The following is a 23,410-nucleotide window of genomic DNA, read 5'->3' on the forward strand; positions in this document are numbered from 1 at the left end:
TGAAGGAAAAGTGAAGACGCGTTTACTTTTCATATTTCATGACAGTTGGCTGAGACGGCCAAAACATGCACTCGTGGAAACTTTTTTCAAAATCCACTTTGGGCTTGTAAGATGTTGTAAAGTGACTTTCTGTCACAATGCAGTACATGCACCTCAACACCCAACTTCATGAACACCACATCAGAGTGAATGATGCGACTGAACCGCGTGCGCTGGAGCCACCAGTGAGCCGCCAGTAGCTCATTGAGGCCCCTTGTGTTGTATGCGCTTGGTTTCAAGCTTCTAACACCTTCCAATTTCAAGCTATGAAGGAAAAGTGAAGACGCGTTTACTTTTCATATTTCATGACAGTTGGCTGAGACGGCCAAAACATGCACTCGTGGAAACTTTTTTCAAAATCCACTTTGGGCTTGTAAGATGTTGTAAAGTGACTTTCTGTCACAATGCAGTACATGCACCTCAACACCCAACTTCATGAACACCACATCAGAGTGAATGATGCGACTGAACCGCGTGCGCTGGAGCCACCAGTGAGCGGCCAGTAGCTCATTGAGGCCCCTTGTGTTGTATGCGCTTGGTTTCAAGCTTCTAAGACCTTCCAATTTCAAGCTATGAAGGAAAAGTGAAGACGCGTTTACTTTTCATATTTCATGACAGTTGGCTGAGACGGCCAAAACATGCACTCGTGGAAACTTTTTTCAAAATCCACTTTGGGCTTGTAAGATGTTGTAAAGTGACTTTCTGTCACAATGCAGTACATGCACCTCAACACCCAACTTCATGAACACCACATCAGAGTGAATGATGCGACTGAACCGCGTGCGCTGGAGCCACCAGTGAGCGGCCAGTAGCTCATTGAGGCCCCTTGTGTTGTATGCGCTTGGTTTCAAGCTTCTAACACCTTCCAATTTCAAGCTATGAAGGAAAAGTGAAGACGCGTTTACTTTTCATATTTCATGACAGTTGGCTGAGACGGCCAAAACATGCACTCGTGGAAACTTTTTTCAAAATCCACTTTGGGCTTGTAAGATGTTGTAAAGTGACTTTCTGTCACAATGCAGTACATGCACCTCAACACCCAACTTCATGAACACCACATCAGAGTGAATGATGCGACTGAACCGCGTGCGCTGGAGCCACCAGTGAGCGGCCAGTAGCTCATTGAGGCCCCTTGTGTTGTATGCGCTTGGTTTCAAGCTTCTAAGACCTTCCAATTTCAAGCTATGAAGGAAAAGTGAAGACGCGTTTACTTTTCATATTTCATGACAGTTGGCTGAGACGGCCAAAACATGCACTCGTGGAAACTTTTTTCAAAATCCACTTTGGGCTTGTAAGATGTTGTAAAGTGACTTTCTGTCACAATGCAGTACATGCACCTCAACACCCAACTTCATGAACACCACATCAGAGTGAATGATGCGACTGAACCGCGTGCGCTGGAGCCACCAGTGAGCCGCCAGTAGCTCATTGAGGCCCCTTGTGTTGTATGCGCCTTGGTTTCAAGCTTCTAACACCTTCCAATTTCAAGCTATGAAGGAAAAGTGAAGACGCGTTTACTTTTCATATTTCATGACAGTTGGCTGAGACGGCCAAAACATGCACTCGTGGAAACTTTTTTCAAAATCCACTTTGGGCTTGTAAGATGTTGTAAAGTGACTTTCTGTCACAATGCAGTACATGCACCTCAACACCCAACTTCATGAACACCACATCAGAGTGAATGATGCGACTGAACCGCGTGCGCTGGAGCCACCAGTGAGCGGCCAGTAGCTCATTGAGGCCCCTTGTGTTGTATGCGCTTGGTTTCAAGCTTCTAAGACCTTCCAATTTCAAGCTATGAAGGAAAAGTGAAGACGCGTTTACTTTTCATATTTCATGACAGTTGGCTGAGACGGCCAAAACATGCACTCGTGGAAACTTTTTTCAAAATCCACTTTGGGCTTGTAAGATGTTGTAAAGTGACTTTCTGTCACAATGCAGTACATGCACCTCAACACCCAACTTCATGAACACCACATCAGAGTGAATGATGCGACTGAACCGCGTGCGCTGGAGCCACCAGTGAGCGGCCAGTAGCTCATTGAGGCCCCTTGTGTTGTATGCGCTTGGTTTCAAGCTTCTAAGACCTTCCAATTTCAAGCTATGAAGGAAAAGTGAAGACGCGTTTACTTTTCATATTTCATGACAGTTGGCTGAGACGGCCAAAACATGCACTCGTGGAAACTTTTTTCAAAATCCACTTTGGGCTTGTAAGATGTTGTAAAGTGACTTTCTGTCACAATGCAGTACATGCACCTCAACACCCAACTTCATGAACACCACATCAGAGTGAATGATGCGACTGAACCGCGTGCGCTGGAGCCACCAGTGAGCGGCCAGTAGCTCATTGAGGCCCCTTGTGTTGTATGCGCTTGGTTTCAAGCTTCTAAGACCTTCCAATTTCAAGCTATGAAGGAAAAGTGAAGACGCGTTTACTTTTCATATTTCATGACAGTTGGCTGAGACGGCCAAAACATGCACTCGTGGAAACTTTTTTCAAAATCCACTTTGGGCTTGTAAGATGTTGTAAAGTGACTTTCTGTCACAATGCAGTACATGCACCTCAACACCCAACTTCATGAACACCACATCAGAGTGAATGATGCGACTGAACCGCGTGCGCTGGAGCCACCAGTGAGCGGCCAGTAGCTCATTGATGCCCCTTGTGTTGTATGCGCTTGGTTTCAAGCTTCTAAGACCTTCCAATTTCAAGCTATGAAGGAAAAGTGAAGACGCGTTTACTTTTCATATTTCATGACAGTTGGCTGAGACGGCCAAAACATGCACTCGTGGAAACTTTTTTCAAAATCCACTTTGGGCTTGTAAGATGTTGTAAAGTGACTTTCTGTCACAATGCAGTACATGCACCTCAACACCCAACTTCATGAACACCACATCAGAGTGAATGATGCGACTGAACCGCGTGCGCTGGAGCCACCAGTGAGCCGCCAGTAGCTCATTGAGGCCCCTTGTGTTGTATGCGCTTGGTTTCAAGCTTCTAAGACCTTCCAATTTCAAGCTATGAAGGAAAAGTGAAGACGCGTTTACTTTTCATATTTCATGACAGTTGGCTGAGACGGCCAAAACATGCACTCGTGGAAACTTTTTTCAAAATCCACTTTGGGCTTGTAAGATGTTGTAAAGTGACTTTCTGTCACAATGCAGTACATGCACCTCAACACCCAACTTCATGAACACCACATCAGAGTGAATGATGCGACTGAACCGCGTGCGCTGGAGCCACCAGTGAGCGGCCAGTAGCTCATTGAGGCCCCTTGTGTTGTATGCGCTTGGTTTCAAGCTTCTAAGACCTTCCAATTTCAAGCTATGAAGGAAAAGTGAAGACGCGTTTACTTTTCATATTTCATGACAGTTGGCTGAGACGGCCAAAACATGCACTCGTGGAAACTTTTTTCAAAATCCACTTTGGGCTTGTAAGATGTTGTAAAGTGACTTTCTGTCACAATGCAGTACATGCACCTCAACACCCAACTTCATGAACACCACATCAGAGTGAATGATGCGACTGAACCGCGTGCGCTGGAGCCACCAGTGAGCGGCCAGTAGCTCATTGAGGCCCCTTGTGTTGTATGCGCTTGGTTTCAAGCTTCTAAGACCTTCCAATTTCAAGCTATGAAGGAAAAGTGAAGACGCGTTTACTTTTCATATTTCATGACAGTTGGCTGAGACGGCCAAAACATGCACTCGTGGAAACTTTTTTCAAAATCCACTTTGGGCTTGTAAGATGTTGTAAAGTGACTTTCTGTCACAATGCAGTACATGCACCTCAACACCCAACTTCATGAACACCACATCAGAGTGAATGATGCGACTGAACCGCGTGCGCTGGAGCCACCAGTGAGCGGCCAGTAGCTCATTGATGCCCCTTGTGTTGTATGCGCTTGGTTTCAAGCTTCTAAGACCTTCCAATTTCAAGCTATGAAGGAAAAGTGAAGACGCGTTTACTTTTCATATTTCATGACAGTTGGCTGAGACGGCCAAAACATGCACTCGTGGAAACTTTTTTCAAAATCCACTTTGGGCTTGTAAGATGTTGTAAAGTGACTTTCTGTCACAATGCAGTACATGCACCTCAACACCCAACTTCATGAACACCACATCAGAGTGAATGATGCGACTGAACCGCGTGCGCTGGAGCCACCAGTGAGCGGCCAGTAGCTCATTGAGGCCCCTTGTGTTGTATGCGCTTGGTTTCAAGCTTCTAAGACCTTCCAATTTCAAGCTATGAAGGAAAAGTGAAGACGCGTTTACTTTTCATATTTCATGACAGTTGGCTGAGACGGCCAAAACATGCACTCGTGGAAACTTTTTTCAAAATCCACTTTGGGCTTGTAAGATGTTGTAAAGTGACTTTCTGTCACAATGCAGTACATGCACCTCAACACCCAACTTCATGAACACCACATCAGAGTGAATGATGCGACTGAACCGCGTGCGCTGGAGCCCAGTGAGCGGCCAGTAGCTCATTGAGGCCCCTTGTGTTGTATGCGCTTGGTTTCAAGCTTCTAAGACCTTCCAATTTCAAGCTATGAAGGAAAAGTGAAGACGCGTTTACTTTTCATATTTCATGACAGTTGGCTGAGACGGCCAAAACATGCACTCGTGGAAACTTTTTTCAAAATCCACTTTGGGCTTGTAAGATGTTGTAAAGTGACTTTCTGTCACAATGCAGTACATGCACCTCAACACCCAACTTCATGAACACCACATCAGAGTGAATGATGCGACTGAACCGCGTGCGCTGGAGCCACCAGTGAGCGGCCAGTAGCTCATTGAGGCCCCTTGTGTTGTATGCGCTTGGTTTCAAGCTTCTAAGACCTTCCAATTTCAAGCTATGAAGGAAAAGTGAAGACGCGTTTACTTTTCATATTTCATGACAGTTGGCTGAGACGGCCAAAACATGCACTCGTGGAAACTTTTTTCAAAATCCACTTTGGGCTTGTAAGATGTTGTAAAGTGACTTTCTGTCACAATGCAGTACATGCACCTCAACACCTAACTTCATGAACACCACATCAGAGTGAATGATGCGACTGAACCGCGTGCGCTGGAGCCACCAGTGAGCGGCCAGTAGCTCATTGAGGCCCCTTGTGTTGTATGCGCTTGGTTTCAAGCTTCTAAGACCTTCCAATTTCAAGCTATGAAGGAAAAGTGAAGACGCGTTTACTTTTCATATTTCATGACAGTTGGCTGAGACGGCCAAAACATGCACTCGTGGAAACTTTTTTCAAAATCCACTTTGGGCTTGTAAGATGTTGTAAAGTGACTTTCTGTCACAATGCAGTACATGCACCTCAACACCCAACTTCATGAACACCACATCAGAGTGAATGATGCGACTGAACCGCGTGCGCTGGAGCCACCAGTGAGCCGCCAGTAGCTCATTGAGGCCCCTTGTGTTGTATGCGCTTGGTTTCAAGCTTCTAAGACCTTCCAATTTCAAGCTATGAAGGAAAAGTGAAGACGCGTTTACTTTTCATATTTCATGACAGTTGGCTGAGACGGCCAAAACATGCACTCGTGGAAACTTTTTTCAAAATCCACTTTGGGCTTGTAAGATGTTGTAAAGTGACTTTCTGTCACAATGCAGTACATGCACCTCAACACCCAACTTCATGAACACCACATCAGAGTGAATGATGCGACTGAACCGCGTGCGCTGGAGCCACCAGTGAGCCGCCAGTAGCTCATTGAGGCCCCTTGTGTTGTATGCGCTTGGTTTCAAGCTTCTAAGACCTTCCAATTTCAAGCTATGAAGGAAAAGTGAAGACGCGTTTACTTTTCATATTTCATGACAGTTGGCTGAGACGGCCAAAACATGCACTCGTGGAAACTTTTTTCAAAATCCACTTTGGGCTTGTAAGATGTTGTAAAGTGACTTTCTGTCACAATGCAGTACATGCACCTCAACACCCAACTTCATGAACACCACATCAGAGTGAATGATGCGACTGAACCGCGTGCGCTGGAGCCACCAGTGAGCGGCCAGTAGCTCATTGAGGCCCCTTGTGTTGTATGCGCTTGGTTTCAAGCTTCTAAGACCTTCCAATTTCAAGCTATGAAGGAAAAGTGAAGACGCGTTTACTTTTCATATTTCATGACAGTTGGCTGAGACGGCCAAAACATGCACTCGTGGAAACTTTTTTCAAAATCCACTTTGGGCTTGTAAGATGTTGTAAAGTGACTTTCTGTCACAATGCAGTACATGCACCTCAACACCCAACTTCATGAACACCACATCAGAGTGAATGATGCGACTGAACCGCGTGCGCTGGAGCCACCAGTGAGCGGCCAGTAGCTCATTGATGCCCCTTGTGTTGTATGCGCTTGGTTTCAAGCTTCTAAGACCTTCCAATTTCAAGCTATGAAGGAAAAGTGAAGACGCGTTTACTTTTCATATTTCATGACAGTTGGCTGAGACGGCCAAAACATGCACTCGTGGAAACTTTTTTCAAAATCCACTTTGGGCTTGTAAGATGTTGTAAAGTGACTTTCTGTCACAATGCAGTACATGCACCTCAACACCCAACTTCATGAACACCACATCAGAGTGAATGATGCGACTGAACCGCGTGCGCTGGAGCCACCAGTGAGCCGCCAGTAGCTCATTGAGGCCCCTTGTGTTGTATGCGCTTGGTTTCAAGCTTCTAAGACCTTCCAATTTCAAGCTATGAAGGAAAAGTGAAGACGCGTTTACTTTTCATATTTCATGACAGTTGGCTGAGACGGCCAAAACATGCACTCGTGGAAACTTTTTTCAAAATCCACTTTGGGCTTGTAAGATGTTGTAAAGTGACTTTCTGTCACAATGCAGTACATGCACCTCAACACCCAACTTCATGAACACCACATCAGAGTGAATGATGCGACTGAACCGCGTGCGCTGGAGCCACCAGTGAGCCGCCAGTAGCTCATTGAGGCCCCTTGTGTTGTATGCGCTTGGTTTCAAGCTTCTAAGACCTTCCAATTTCAAGCTATGAAGGAAAAGTGAAGACGCGTTTACTTTTCATATTTCATGACAGTTGGCTGAGACGGCCAAAACATGCACTCGTGGAAACTTTTTTCAAAATCCACTTTGGGCTTGTAAGATGTTGTAAAGTGACTTTCTGTCACAATGCAGTACATGCACCTCAACACCCAACTTCATGAACACCACATCAGAGTGAATGATGCGACTGAACCGCGTGCGCTGGAGCCACCAGTGAGCGGCCAGTAGCTCATTGAGGCCCCTTGTGTTGTATGCGCTTGGTTTCAAGCTTCTAAGACCTTCCAATTTCAAGCTATGAAGGAAAAGTGAAGACGCGTTTACTTTTCATATTTCATGACAGTTGGCTGAGACGGCCAAAACATGCACTCGTGGAAACTTTTTTCAAAATCCACTTTGGGCTTGTAAGATGTTGTAAAGTGACTTTCTGTCACAATGCAGTACATGCACCTCAACACCCAACTTCATGAACACCACATCAGAGTGAATGATGCGACTGAACCGCGTGCGCTGGAGCCACCAGTGAGCGGCCAGTAGCTCATTGATGCCCCTTGTGTTGTATGCGCTTGGTTTCAAGCTTCTAAGACCTTCCAATTTCAAGCTATGAAGGAAAAGTGAAGACGCGTTTACTTTTCATATTTCATGACAGTTGGCTGAGACGGCCAAAACATGCACTCGTGGAAACTTTTTTCAAAATCCACTTTGGGCTTGTAAGATGTTGTAAAGTGACTTTCTGTCACAATGCAGTACATGCACCTCAACACCCAACTTCATGAACACCACATCAGAGTGAATGATGCGACTGAACCGCGTGCGCTGGAGCCACCAGTGAGCCGCCAGTAGCTCATTGAGGCCCCTTGTGTTGTATGCGCTTGGTTTCAAGCTTCTAAGACCTTCCAATTTCAAGCTATGAAGGAAAAGTGAAGACGCGTTTACTTTTCATATTTCATGACAGTTGGCTGAGACGGCCAAAACATGCACTCGTGGAAACTTTTTTCAAAATCCACTTTGGGCTTGTAAGATGTTGTAAAGTGACTTTCTGTCACAATGCAGTACATGCACCTCAACACCCAACTTCATGAACACCACATCAGAGTGAATGATGCGACTGAACCGCGTGCGCTGGAGCCACCAGTGAGCCGCCAGTAGCTCATTGAGGCCCCTTGTGTTGTATGCGCTTGGTTTCAAGCTTCTAAGACCTTCCAATTTCAAGCTATGAAGGAAAAGTGAAGACGCGTTTACTTTTCATATTTCATGACAGTTGGCTGAGACGGCCAAAACATGCACTCGTGGAAACTTTTTTCAAAATCCACTTTGGGCTTGTAAGATGTTGTAAAGTGACTTTCTGTCACAATGCAGTACATGCACCTCAACACCCAACTTCATGAACACCACATCAGAGTGAATGATGCGACTGAACCGCGTGCGCTGGAGCCACCAGTGAGCGGCCAGTAGCTCATTGAGGCCCCTTGTGTTGTATGCGCTTGGTTTCAAGCTTCTAAGACCTTCCAATTTCAAGCTATGAAGGAAAAGTGAAGACGCGTTTACTTTTCATATTTCATGACAGTTGGCTGAGACGGCCAAAACATGCACTCGTGGAAACTTTTTTCAAAATCCACTTTGGGCTTGTAAGATGTTGTAAAGTGACTTTCTGTCACAATGCAGTACATGCACCTCAACACCCAACTTCATGAACACCACATCAGAGTGAATGATGCGACTGAACCGCGTGCGCTGGAGCCACCAGTGAGCGGCCAGTAGCTCATTGAGGCCCCTTGTGTTGTATGCGCTTGGTTTCAAGCTTCTAAGACCTTCCAATTTCAAGCTATGAAGGAAAAGTGAAGACGCGTTTACTTTTCATATTTCATGACAGTTGGCTGAGACGGCCAAAACATGCACTCGTGGAAACTTTTTTCAAAATCCACTTTGGGCTTGTAAGATGTTGTAAAGTGACTTTCTGTCACAATGCAGTACATGCACCTCAACACCCAACTTCATGAACACCACATCAGAGTGAATGATGCGACTGAACCGCGTGCGCTGGAGCCACCAGTGAGCGGCCAGTAGCTCATTGATGCCCCTTGTGTTGTATGCGCTTGGTTTCAAGCTTCTAAGACCTTCCAATTTCAAGCTATGAAGGAAAAGTGAAGACGCGTTTACTTTTCATATTTCATGACAGTTGGCTGAGACGGCCAAAACATGCACTCGTGGAAACTTTTTTCAAAATCCACTTTGGGCTTGTAAGATGTTGTAAAGTGACTTTCTGTCACAATGCAGTACATGCACCTCAACACCCAACTTCATGAACACCACATCAGAGTGAATGATGCGACTGAACCGCGTGCGCTGGAGCCACCAGTGAGCCGCCAGTAGCTCATTGAGGCCCCTTGTGTTGTATGCGCTTGGTTTCAAGCTTCTAACACCTTCCAATTTCAAGCTATGAAGGAAAAGTGAAGACGCGTTTACTTTTCATATTTCATGACAGTTGGCTGAGACGGCCAAAACATGCACTCGTGGAAACTTTTTTCAAAATCCACTTTGGGCTTGTAAGATGTTGTAAAGTGACTTTCTGTCACAATGCAGTACATGCACCTCAACACCCAACTTCATGAACACCACATCAGAGTGAATGATGCGACTGAACCGCGTGCGCTGGAGCCACCAGTGAGCCGCCAGTAGCTCATTGAGGCCCCTTGTGTTGTATGCGCTTGGTTTCAAGCTTCTAAGACCTTCCAATTTCAAGCTATGAAGGAAAAGTGAAGACGCGTTTACTTTTCATATTTCATGACAGTTGGCTGAGACGGCCAAAACATGCACTCGTGGAAACTTTTTTCAAAATCCACTTTGGGCTTGTAAGATGTTGTAAAGTGACTTTCTGTCACAATGCAGTACATGCACCTCAACACCCAACTTCATGAACACCACATCAGAGTGAATGATGCGACTGAACCGCGTGCGCTGGAGCCACCAGTGAGCGGCCAGTAGCTCATTGAGGCCCCTTGTGTTGTATGCGCTTGGTTTCAAGCTTCTAAGACCTTCCAATTTCAAGCTATGAAGGAAAAGTGAAGACGCGTTTACTTTTCATATTTCATGACAGTTGGCTGAGACGGCCAAAACATGCACTCGTGGAAACTTTTTTCAAAATCCACTTTGGGCTTGTAAGATGTTGTAAAGTGACTTTCTGTCACAATGCAGTACATGCACCTCAACACCCAACTTCATGAACACCACATCAGAGTGAATGATGCGACTGAACCGCGTGCGCTGGAGCCACCAGTGAGCGGCCAGTAGCTCATTGAGGCCCCTTGTGTTGTATGCGCTTGGTTTCAAGCTTCTAAGACCTTCCAATTTCAAGCTATGAAGGAAAAGTGAAGACGCGTTTACTTTTCATATTTCATGACAGTTGGCTGAGACGGCCAAAACATGCACTCGTGGAAACTTTTTTCAAAATCCACTTTGGGCTTGTAAGATGTTGTAAAGTGACTTTCTGTCACAATGCAGTACATGCACCTCAACACCCAACTTCATGAACACCACATCAGAGTGAATGATGCGACTGAACCGCGTGCGCTGGAGCCACCAGTGAGCGGCCAGTAGCTCATTGAGGCCCCTTGTGTTGTATGCGCTTGGTTTCAAGCTTCTAAGACCTTCCAATTTCAAGCTATGAAGGAAAAGTGAAGACGCGTTTACTTTTCATATTTCATGACAGTTGGCTGAGACGGCCAAAACATGCACTCGTGGAAACTTTTTTCAAAATCCACTTTGGGCTTGTAAGATGTTGTAAAGTGACTTTCTGTCACAATGCAGTACATGCACCTCAACACCCAACTTCATGAACACCACATCAGAGTGAATGATGCGACTGAACCGCGTGCGCTGGAGCCACCAGTGAGCGGCCAGTAGCTCATTGATGCCCCTTGTGTTGTATGCGCTTGGTTTCAAGCTTCTAAGACCTTCCAATTTCAAGCTATGAAGGAAAAGTGAAGACGCGTTTACTTTTCATATTTCATGACAGTTGGCTGAGACGGCCAAAACATGCACTCGTGGAAACTTTTTTCAAAATCCACTTTGGGCTTGTAAGATGTTGTAAAGTGACTTTCTGTCACAATGCAGTACATGCACCTCAACACCCAACTTCATGAACACCACATCAGAGTGAATGATGCGACTGAACCGCGTGCGCTGGAGCCACCAGTGAGCGGCCAGTAGCTCATTGAGGCCCCTTGTGTTGTATGCGCTTGGTTTCAAGCTTCTAAGACCTTCCAATTTCAAGCTATGAAGGAAAAGTGAAGACGCGTTTACTTTTCATATTTCATGACAGTTGGCTGAGACGGCCAAAACATGCACTCGTGGAAACTTTTTTCAAAATCCACTTTGGGCTTGTAAGATGTTGTAAAGTGACTTTCTGTCACAATGCAGTACATGCACCTCAACACCCAACTTCATGAACACCACATCAGAGTGAATGATGCGACTGAACCGCGTGCGCTGGAGCCACCAGTGAGCGGCCAGTAGCTCATTGAGGCCCCTTGTGTTGTATGCGCTTGGTTTCAAGCTTCTAAGACCTTCCAATTTCAAGCTATGAAGGAAAAGTGAAGACGCGTTTACTTTTCATATTTCATGACAGTTGGCTGAGACGGCCAAAACATGCACTCGTGGAAACTTTTTTCAAAATCCACTTTGGGCTTGTAAGATGTTGTAAAGTGACTTTCTGTCACAATGCAGTACATGCACCTCAACACCCAACTTCATGAACACCACATCAGAGTGAATGATGCGACTGAACCGCGTGCGCTGGAGCCACCAGTGAGCGGCCAGTAGCTCATTGAGGCCCCTTGTGTTGTATGCGCTTGGTTTCAAGCTTCTAAGACCTTCCAATTTCAAGCTATGAAGGAAAAGTGAAGACGCGTTTACTTTTCATATTTCATGACAGTTGGCTGAGACGGCCAAAACATGCACTCGTGGAAACTTTTTTCAAAATCCACTTTGGGCTTGTAAGATGTTGTAAAGTGACTTTCTGTCACAATGCAGTACATGCACCTCAACACCCAACTTCATGAACACCACATCAGAGTGAATGATGCGACTGAACCGCGTGCGCTGGAGCCACCAGTGAGCGGCCAGTAGCTCATTGATGCCCCTTGTGTTGTATGCGCTTGGTTTCAAGCTTCTAAGACCTTCCAATTTCAAGCTATGAAGGAAAAGTGAAGACGCGTTTACTTTTCATATTTCATGACAGTTGGCTGAGACGGCCAAAACATGCACTCGTGGAAACTTTTTTCAAAATCCACTTTGGGCTTGTAAGATGTTGTAAAGTGACTTTCTGTCACAATGCAGTACATGCACCTCAACACCCAACTTCATGAACACCACATCAGAGTGAATGATGCGACTGAACCGCGTGCGCTGGAGCCACCAGTGAGCCGCCAGTAGCTCATTGAGGCCCCTTGTGTTGTATGCGCTTGGTTTCAAGCTTCTAAGACCTTCCAATTTCAAGCTATGAAGGAAAAGTGAAGACGCGTTTACTTTTCATATTTCATGACAGTTGGCTGAGACGGCCAAAACATGCACTCGTGGAAACTTTTTTCAAAATCCACTTTGGGCTTGTAAGATGTTGTAAAGTGACTTTCTGTCACAATGCAGTACATGCACCTCAACACCCAACTTCATGAACACCACATCAGAGTGAATGATGCGACTGAACCGCGTGCGCTGGAGCCACCAGTGAGCGGCCAGTAGCTCATTGAGGCCCCTTGTGTTGTATGCGCTTGGTTTCAAGCTTCTAAGACCTTCCAATTTCAAGCTATGAAGGAAAAGTGAAGACGCGTTTACTTTTCATATTTCATGACAGTTGGCTGAGACGGCCAAAACATGCACTCGTGGAAACTTTTTTCAAAATCCACTTTGGGCTTGTAAGATGTTGTAAAGTGACTTTCTGTCACAATGCAGTACATGCACCTCAACACCCAACTTCATGAACACCACATCAGAGTGAATGATGCGACTGAACCGCGTGCGCTGGAGCCACCAGTGAGCGGCCAGTAGCTCATTGAGGCCCCTTGTGTTGTATGCGCTTGGTTTCAAGCTTCTAAGACCTTCCAATTTCAAGCTATGAAGGAAAAGTGAAGACGCGTTTACTTTTCATATTTCATGACAGTTGGCTGAGACGGCCAAAACATGCACTCGTGGAAACTTTTTTCAAAATCCACTTTGGGCTTGTAAGATGTTGTAAAGTGACTTTCTGTCACAATGCAGTACATGCACCTCAACACCCAACTTCATGAACACCACATCAGAGTGAATGATGCGACTGAACCGCGTGCGCTGGAGCCACCAGTGAGCGGCCAGTAGCTCATTGATGCCCCTTGTGTTGTATGCGCTTGGTTTCAAGCTTCTAAGACCTTCCAATTTCAAGCTATGAAGGAAAAGTGAAGACGCGTTTACTTTTCATATTTCATGACAGTTGGCTGAGACGGCCAAAACATGCACTCGTGGAAACTTTTTTCAAAATCCACTTTGGGCTTGTAAGATGTTGTAAAGTGACTTTCTGTCACAATGCAGTACATGCACCTCAACACCCAACTTCATGAACACCACATCAGAGTGAATGATGCGACTGAACCGCGTGCGCTGGAGCCACCAGTGAGCCGCCAGTAGCTCATTGAGGCCCCTTGTGTTGTATGCGCTTGGTTTCAAGCTTCTAAGACCTTCCAATTTCAAGCTATGAAGGAAAAGTGAAGACGCGTTTACTTTTCATATTTCATGACAGTTGGCTGAGACGGCCAAAACATGCACTCGTGGAAACTTTTTTCAAAATCCACTTTGGGCTTGTAAGATGTTGTAAAGTGACTTTCTGTCACAATGCAGTACATGCACCTCAACATCCAACTTCATGAACACCACATCAGAGTGAATGATGCGACTGAACCGCGTGCGCTGGAGCCACCAGTGAGCCGCCAGTAGCTCATTGAGGCCCCTTGTGTTGTATGCGCTTGGTTTCAAGCTTCTAAGACCTTCCAATTTCAAGCTATGAAGGAAAAGTGAAGACGCGTTTACTTTTCATATTTCATGACAGTTGGCTGAGACGGCCAAAACATGCACTCGTGGAAACTTTTTTCAAAATCCACTTTGGGCTTGTAAGATGTTGTAAAGTGACTTTCTGTCACAATGCAGTACATGCACCTCAACACCCAACTTCATGAACACCACATCAGAGTGAATGATGCGACTGAACCGCGTGCGCTGGAGCCACCAGTGAGCGGCCAGTAGCTCATTGAGGCCCCTTGTGTTGTATGCGCTTGGTTTCAAGCTTCTAAGACCTTCCAATTTCAAGCTATGAAGGAAAAGTGAAGACGCGTTTACTTTTCATATTTCATGACAGTTGGCTGAGACGGCCAAAACATGCACTCGTGGAAACTTTTTTCAAAATCCACTTTGGGCTTGTAAGATGTTGTAAAGTGACTTTCTGTCACAATGCAGTACATGCACCTCAACACCCAACTTCATGAACACCACATCAGAGTGAATGATGCGACTGAACCGCGTGCGCTGGAGCCACCAGTGAGCTGCCAGTAGCTCATTGAGGCCCCTTGTGTTGTATGCGCTTGGTTTCAAGCTTCTAAGACCTTCCAATTTCAAGCTATGAAGGAAAAGTGAAGACGCGTTTACTTTTCATATTTCATGACAGTTGGCTGAGACGGCCAAAACATGCACTCGTGGAAACTTTTTTCAAAATCCACTTTGGGCTTGTAAGATGTTGTAAAGTGACTTTCTGTCACAATGCAGTACATGCACCTCAACACCCAACTTCATGAACACCACATCAGAGTGAATGATGCGACTGAACCGCGTGCGCTGGAGCCACCAGTGAGCGGCCAGTAGCTCATTGAGGCCCCTTGTGTTGTATGCGCTTGGTTTCAAGCTTCTAAGACCTTCCAATTTCAAGCTATGAAGGAAAAGTGAAGACGCGTTTACTTTTCATATTTCATGACAGTTGGCTGAGACGGCCAAAACATGCACTCGTGGAAACTTTTTTCAAAATCCACTTTGGGCTTGTAAGATGTTGTAAAGTGACTTTCTGTCACAATGCAGTACATGCACCTCAACACCCAACTTCATGAACACCACATCAGAGTGAATGATGCGACTGAACCGCGTGCGCTGGAGCCACCAGTGAGCGGCCAGTAGCTCATTGATGCCCCTTGTGTTGTATGCGCTTGGTTTCAAGCTTCTAAGACCTTCCAATTTCAAGCTATGAAGGAAAAGTGAAGACGCGTTTACTTTTCATATTTCATGACAGTTGGCTGAGACGGCCAAAACATGCACTCGTGGAAACTTTTTTCAAAATCCACTTTGGGCTTGTAAGATGTTGTAAAGTGACTTTCTGTCACAATGCAGTACATGCACCTCAACACCCAACTTCATGAACACCACATCAGAGTGAATGATGCGACTGAACCGCGTGCGCTGGAGCCACCAGTGAGCCGCCAGTAGCTCATTGAGGCCCCTTGTGTTGTATGCGCTTGGTTTCAAGCTTCTAAGACCTTCCAATTTCAAGCTATGAAGGAAAAGTGAAGACGCGTTTACTTTTCATATTTCATGACAGTTGGCTGAGACGGCCAAAACATGCACTCGTGGAAACTTTTTTCAAAATCCACTTTGGGCTTGTAAGATGTTGTAAAGTGACTTTCTGTCACAATGCAGTACATGCACCTCAACACCCAACTTCATGAACACCACATCAGAGTGAATGATGCGACTGAACCGCGTGCGCTGGAGCCACCAGTGAGCTGCCAGTAGCTCATTGAGGCCCCTTGTGTTGTATGCGCTTGGTTTCAAGCTTCTAAGACCTTCCAATTTCAAGCTATGAAGGAAAAGTGAAGACGCGTTTACTTTTCATATTTCATGACAGTTGGCTGAGACGGCCAAAACATGCACTCGTGGAAACTTTTTTCAAAATCCACTTTGGGCTTGTAAGATGTTGTAAAGTGACTTTCTGTCACAATGCAGTACATGCACCTCAACACCCAACTTCATGAACACCACATCAGAGTGAATGATGCGACTGAACCGCGTGCGCTGGAGCCACCAGTGAGCGGCCAGTAGCTCATTGATGCCCCTTGTGTTGTATGCGCTTGGTTTCAAGCTTCTAAGACCTTCCAATTTCAAGCTATGAAGGAAAAGTGAAGACGCGTTTACTTTTCATATTTCATGACAGTTGGCTGAGACGGCCAAAACATGCACTCGTGGAAACTTTTTTCAAAATCCACTTTGGGCTTGTAAGATGTTGTAAAGTGACTTTCTGTCACAATGCAGTACATGCACCTCAACACCCAACTTCATGAACACCACATCAGAGTGAATGATGCGACTGAACCGCGTGCGCTGGAGCCACCAGTGAGCCGCCAGTAGCTCATTGAGGCCCCTTGTGTTGTATGCGCTTGGTTTCAAGCTTCTAAGACCTTCCAATTTCAAGCTATGAAGGAAAAGTGAAGACGCGTTTACTTTTCATATTTCATGACAGTTGGCTGAGACGGCCAAAACATGCACTCGTGGAAACTTTTTTCAAAATCCACTTTGGGCTTGTAAGATGTTGTAAAGTGACTTTCTGTCACAATGCAGTTCATGCACCTCAACACCCAACTTCATGAACACCACATCAGAGTGAATGATGCGACTGAACCGCGTGCGCTGGAGCCACCAGTGAGCGGCCAGTAGCTCATTGAGGCCCCTTGTGTTGTATGCGCTTGGTTTCAAGCTTCTAAGACCTTCCAATTTCAAGCTATGAAGGAAAAGTGAAGACGCGTTTACTTTTCATATTTCATGACAGTTGGCTGAGACGGCCAAAACATGCACTCGTGGAAACTTTTTTCAAAATCCACTTTGGGCTTGTAAGATGTTGTAAAGTGACTTTCTGTCACAATGCAGTACATGCACCTCAACACCCAACTTCATGAACACCACATCAGAGTGAATGATGCGACTGAACCGCGTGCGCTGGAGCCACCAGTGAGCGGCCAGTAGCTCATTGAGGCCCCTTGTGTTGTATGCGCTTGGTTTCAAGCTTCTAAGACCTTCCAATTTCAAGCTATGAAGGAAAAGTGAAGACGCGTTTACTTTTCATATTTCATGACAGTTGGCTGAGACGGCCAAAACATGCACTCGTGGAAACTTTTTTCAAAATCCACTTTGGGCTTGTAAGATGTTGTAAAGTGACTTTCTGTCACAATGCAGTACATGCACCTCAACACCCAACTTCATGAACACCACATCAGAGTGAATGATGCGACTGAACCGCGTGCGCTGGAGCCACCAGTGAGCGGCCAGTAGCTCATTGAGGCCCCTTGTGTTGTATGCGCTTGGTTTCAAGCTTCTAAGACCTTCCAATTTCAAGCTATGAAGGAAAAGTGAAGACGCGTTTACTTTTCATATTTCATGACAGTTGGCTGAGACGGCCAAAACATGCACTCGTGGAAACTTTTTTCAAAATCCACTTTGGGCTTGTAAGATGTTGTAAAGTGACTTTCTGTCACAATGCAGTACATGCACCTCAACACCCAACTTCATGAACACCACATCAGAGTGAATGATGCGACTGAACCGCGTGCGCTGGAGCCACCAGTGAGCGGCCAGTAGCTCATTGAGGCCCCTTGTGTTGTATGCGCTTGGTTTCAAGCTTCTAAGACCTTCCAATTTCAAGCTATGAAGGAAAAGTGAAGACGCGTTTACTTTTCATATTTCATGACAGTTGGCTGAGACGGCCAAAACATGCACTCGTGGAAACTTTTTTCAAAATCCACTTTGGGCTTGTAAGATGTTGTAAAGTGACTTTCTGTCACAATGCAGTACATGCACCTCAACACCCAACTTCATGAACACCACATCAGAGTGAATGATGCGACTGAACCGCGTGCGCTGGAGCCACCAGTGAGCGGCCAGTAGCTCATTGAGGCCCCTTGTGTTGTATGCGCTTGGTTTCAAGCTTCTAAGACCTTCCAATTTCAAGCTATGAAGGAAAAGTGAAGACGCGTTTACTTTTCATATTTCATGACAGTTGGCTGAGACGGCCAAAACATGCACTCGTGGAAACTTTTTTCAAAATCCACTTTGGGCTTGTAAGATGTTGTAAAGTGACTTTCTGTCACAATGCAGTACATGCACCTCAACACCCAACTTCATGAACACCACATCAGAGTGAATGATGCGACTGAACCGCGTGCGCTGGAGCCACCAGTGAGCGGCCAGTAGCTCATTGAGGCCCCTTGTGTTGTATGCGCTTGGTTTCAAGCTTCTAAGACCTTCCAATTTCAAGCTATGAAGGAAAAGTGAAGACGCGTTTACTTTTCATATTTCATGACAGTTGGCTGAGACGGCCAAAACATGCACTCGTGGAAACTTTTTTCAAAATCCACTTTGGGCTTGTAAGATGTTGTAAAGTGACTTTCTGTCACAATGCAGTACATGCACCTCAACACCCAACTTCATGAACACCACATCAGAGTGAATGATGCGACTGAACCGCGTGCGCTGGAGCCACCAGTGAGCGGCCAGTAGCTCATTGAGGCCCCTTGTGTTGTATGCGCTTGGTTTCAAGCTTCTAAGACCTTCCAATTTCAAGCTATGAAGGAAAAGTGAAGACGCGTTTACTTTTCATATTTCATGACAGTTGGCTGAGACGGCCAAAACATGCACTCTTGGAAACTTTTTTCAAAATCCACTTTGGGCTTGTAAGATGTTGTAAAGTGACTTTCTGTCACAATGCAGTACATGCACCTCAACACCCAACTTCATGAACACCACATCAGAGTGAATGATGCGACTGAACCGCGTGCGCTGGAGCCACCAGTGAGCGGCCAGTAGCTCATTGATGCCCCTTGTGTTGTATGCGCTTGGTTTCAAGCTTCTAAGACCTTCCAATTTCAAGCTATGAAGGAAAAGTGAAGACGCGTTTACTTTTCATATTTCATGACAGTTGGCTGAGACGGCCAAAACATGCACTCGTGGAAACTTTTTTCAAAATCCACTTTGGGCTTGTAAGATGTTGTAAAGTGACTTTCTGTCACAATGCAGTACATGCACCTCAACACCCAACTTCATGAACACCACATCAGAGTGAATGATGCGACTGAACCGCGTGCGCTGGAGCCACCAGTGAGCCGCCAGTAGCTCATTGAGGCCCCTTGTGTTGTATGCGCTTGGTTTCAAGCTTCTAAGACCTTCCAATTTCAAGCTATGAAGGAAAAGTGAAGACGCGTTTACTTTTCATATTTCATGACAGTTGGCTGAGACGGCCAAAACATGCACTCGTGGAAACTTTTTTCAAAATCCACTTTGGGCTTGTAAGATGTTGTAAAGTGACTTTCTGTCACAATGCAGTTCATGCACCTCAACACCCAACTTCATGAACACCACATCAGAGTGAATGATGCGACTGAACCGCGTGCGCTGGAGCCACCAGTGAGCGGCCAGTAGCTCATTGAGGCCCCTTGTGTTGTATGCGCTTGGTTTCAAGCTTCTAAGACCTTCCAATTTCAAGCTATGAAGGAAAAGTGAAGACGCGTTTACTTTTCATATTTCATGACAGTTGGCTGAGACGGCCAAAACATGCACTCGTGGAAACTTTTTTCAAAATCCACTTTGGGCTTGTAAGATGTTGTAAAGTGACTTTCTGTCACAATGCAGTACATGCACCTCAACACCCAACTTCATGAACACCACATCAGAGTGAATGATGCGACTGAACCGCGTGCGCTGGAGCCACCAGTGAGCGGCCAGTAGCTCATTGAGGCCCCTTGTGTTGTATGCGCTTGGTTTCAAGCTTCTAAGACCTTCCAATTTCAAGCTATGAAGGAAAAGTGAAGACGCGTTTACTTTTCATATTTCATGACAGTTGGCTGAGACGGCCAAAACATGCACTCGTGGAAACTTTTTTCAAAATCCACTTTGGGCTTGTAAGATGTTGTAAAGTGACTTTCTGTCACAATGCAGTACATGCACCTCAACACCCAACTTCATGAACACCACATCAGAGTGAATGATGCGACTGAACCGCGTGCGCTGGAGCCACCAGTGAGCGGCCAGTAGCTCATTGAGGCCCCTTGTGTTGTATGCGCTTGGTTTCAAGCTTCTAAGACCTTCCAATTTCAAGCTATGAAGGAAAAGTGAAGACGCGTTTACTTTTCATATTTCATGACAGTTGGCTGAGACGGCCAAAACATGCACTCGTGGAAACTTTTTTCAAAATCCACTTTGGGCTTGTAAGATGTTGTAAAGTGACTTTCTGTCACAATGCAGTACATGCACCTCAACACCCAACTTCATGAACACCACATCAGAGTGAATGATGCGACTGAACCGCGTGCGCTGGAGCCACCAGTGAGCGGCCAGTAGCTCATTGATGCCCCTTGTGTTGTATGCGCTTGGTTTCAAGCTTCTAAGACCTTCCAATTTCAAGCTATGAAGGAAAAGTGAAGACGCGTTTACTTTTCATATTTCATGACAGTTGGCTGAGACGGCCAAAACATGCACTCGTGGAAACTTTTTTCAAAATCCACTTTGGGCTTGTAAGATGTTGTAAAGTGACTTTCTGTCACAATGCAGTACATGCACCTCAACACCCAACTTCATGAACACCACATCAGAGTGAATGATGCGACTGAACCGCGTGCGCTGGAGCCACCAGTGAGCCGCCAGTAGCTCATTGAGGCCCCTTGTGTTGTATGCGCTTGGTTTCAAGCTTCTAAGACCTTCCAATTTCAAGCTATGAAGGAAAAGTGAAGACGCGTTTACTTTTCATATTTCATGACAGTTGGCTGAGACGGCCAAAACATGCACTCGTGGAAACTTTTTTCAAAATCCACTTTGGGCTTGTAAGATGTTGTAAAGTGACTTTCTGTCACAATGCAGTACATGCACCTCAACACCCAACTTCATGAACACCACATCAGAGTGAATGATGCGACTGAACCGCGTGCGCTGGAGCCACCAGTGAGCCGCCAGTAGCTCATTGAGGCCCCTTGTGTTGTATGCGCTTGGTTTCAAGCTTCTAAGACCTTCCAATTTCAAGCTATGAAGGAAAAGTGAAGACGCGTTTACTTTTCATATTTCATGACAGTTGGCTGAGACGGCCAAAACATGCACTCGTGGAAACTTTTTTCAAAATCCACTTTGGGCTTGTAAGATGTTGTAAAGTGACTTTCTGTCACAATGCAGTACATGCACCTCAACACCCAACTTCATGAACACCACATCAGAGTGAATGATGCGACTGAACCGCGTGCGCTGGAGCCACCAGTGAGCGGCCAGTAGCTCATTGAGGCCCCTTGTGTTGTATGCGCTTGGTTTCAAGCTTCTAAGACCTTCCAATTTCAAGCTATGAAGGAAAAGTGAAGACGCGTTTACTTTTCATATTTCATGACAGTTGGCTGAGACGGCCAAAACATGCACTCGTGGAAACTTTTTTCAAAATCCACTTTGGGCTTGTAAGATGTTGTAAAGTGACTTTCTGTCACAATGCAGTACATGCACCTCAACACCCAACTTCATGAACACCACATCAGAGTGAATGATGCGACTGAACCGCGTGCGCTGGAGCCACCATTGAGCGGCCAGTAGCTCATTGATGCCCCTTGTGTTGTATGCGCTTGGTTTCAAGCTTCTAAGACCTTCCAATTTCAAGCTATGAAGGAAAAGTGAAGACGCGTTTACTTTTCATATTTCATGACAGTTGGCTGAGACGGCCAAAACATGCACTCGTGGAAACTTTTTTCAAAATCCACTTTGGGCTTGTAAGATGTTGTAAAGTGACTTTCTGTCACAATGCAGTACATGCACCTCAACACCCAACTTCATGAACACCACATCAGAGTGAATGATGCGACTGAACCGCGTGCGCTGGAGCCACCAGTGAGCGGCCAGTAGCTCATTGATGCCCCTTGTGTTGTATGCGCTTGGTTTCAAGCTTCTAAGACCTTCCAATTTCAAGCTATGAAGGAAAAGTGAAGACGCGTTTACTTTTCATATTTCATGACAGTTGGCTGAGACGGCCAAAACATGCACTCGTGGAAACTTTTTTCAAAATCCACTTTGGGCTTGTAAGATGTTGTAAAGTGACTTTCTGTCACAATGCAGTACATGCACCTCAACACCCAACTTCATGAACACCACATCAGAGTGAATGATGCGACTGAACCGCGTGCGCTGGAGCCACCAGTGAGCCGCCAGTAGCTCATTGAGGCCCCTTGTGTTGTATGCGCTTGGTTTCAAGCTTCTAAGACCTTCCAATTTCAAGCTATGAAGGAAAAGTGAAGACGCGTTTACTTTTCATATTTCATGACAGTTGGCTGAGACGGCCAAAACATGCACTCGTGGAAACTTTTTTCAAAATCCACTTTGGGCTTGTAAGATGTTGTAAAGTGACTTTCTGTCACAATGCAGTACATGCACCTCAACACCCAACTTCATGAACACCACATCAGAGTGAATGATGCGACTGAACCGCGTGCGCTGGAGCCACCAGTGAGCGGCCAGTAGCTCATTGATGCCCCTTGTGTTGTATGCGCTTGGTTTCAAGCTTCTAAGACCTTCCAATTTCAAGCTATGAAGGAAAAGTGAAGACGCGTTTACTTTTCATATTTCATGACAGTTGGCTGAGACGGCCAAAACATGCACTCGTGGAAACTTTTTTCAAAATCCACTTTGGGCTTGTAAGATGTTGTAAAGTGACTTTCTGTCACAATGCAGTACATGCACCTCAACACCCAACTTCATGAACACCACATCAGAGTGAATGATGCGACTGAACCGCGTGCGCTGGAGCCACCAGTGAGCGGCCAGTAGCTCATTGAGGCCCCTTGTGTTGTATGCGCTTGGTTTCAAGCTTCTAAGACCTTCCAATTTCAAGCTATGAAGGAAAAGTGAAGACGCGTTTACTTTTCATATTTCATGACAGTTGGCTGAGACGGCCAAAACATGCACTCGTGGAAACTTTTTTCAAAATCCACTTTGGGCTTGTAAGATGTTGTAAAGTGACTTTCTGTCACAATGCAGTACATGCACCTCAACACCCAACTTCATGAACACCACATCAGAGTGAATGATGCGACTGAACCGCGTGCGCTGGAGCCACCAGTGAGCGGCCAGTAGCTCATTGATGCCCCTTGTGTTGTATGCGCTTGGTTTCAAGCTTCTAAGACCTTCCAATTTCAAGCTATGAAGGAAAAGTGAAGACGCGTTTACTTTTCATATTTCATGACAGTTGGCTGAGACGGCCAAAACATGCACTCGTGGAAACTTTTTTCAAAATCCACTTTGGGCTTGTAAGATGTTGTAAAGTGACTTTCTGTCACAATGCAGTACATGCACCTC

This window comes from Sardina pilchardus, chromosome 24 (genome assembly GCF_963854185.1).
Source record: "Sardina pilchardus chromosome 24, fSarPil1.1, whole genome shotgun sequence".
Classification (NCBI taxonomy): domain Eukaryota; kingdom Metazoa; phylum Chordata; class Actinopteri; order Clupeiformes; family Clupeidae; genus Sardina; species Sardina pilchardus.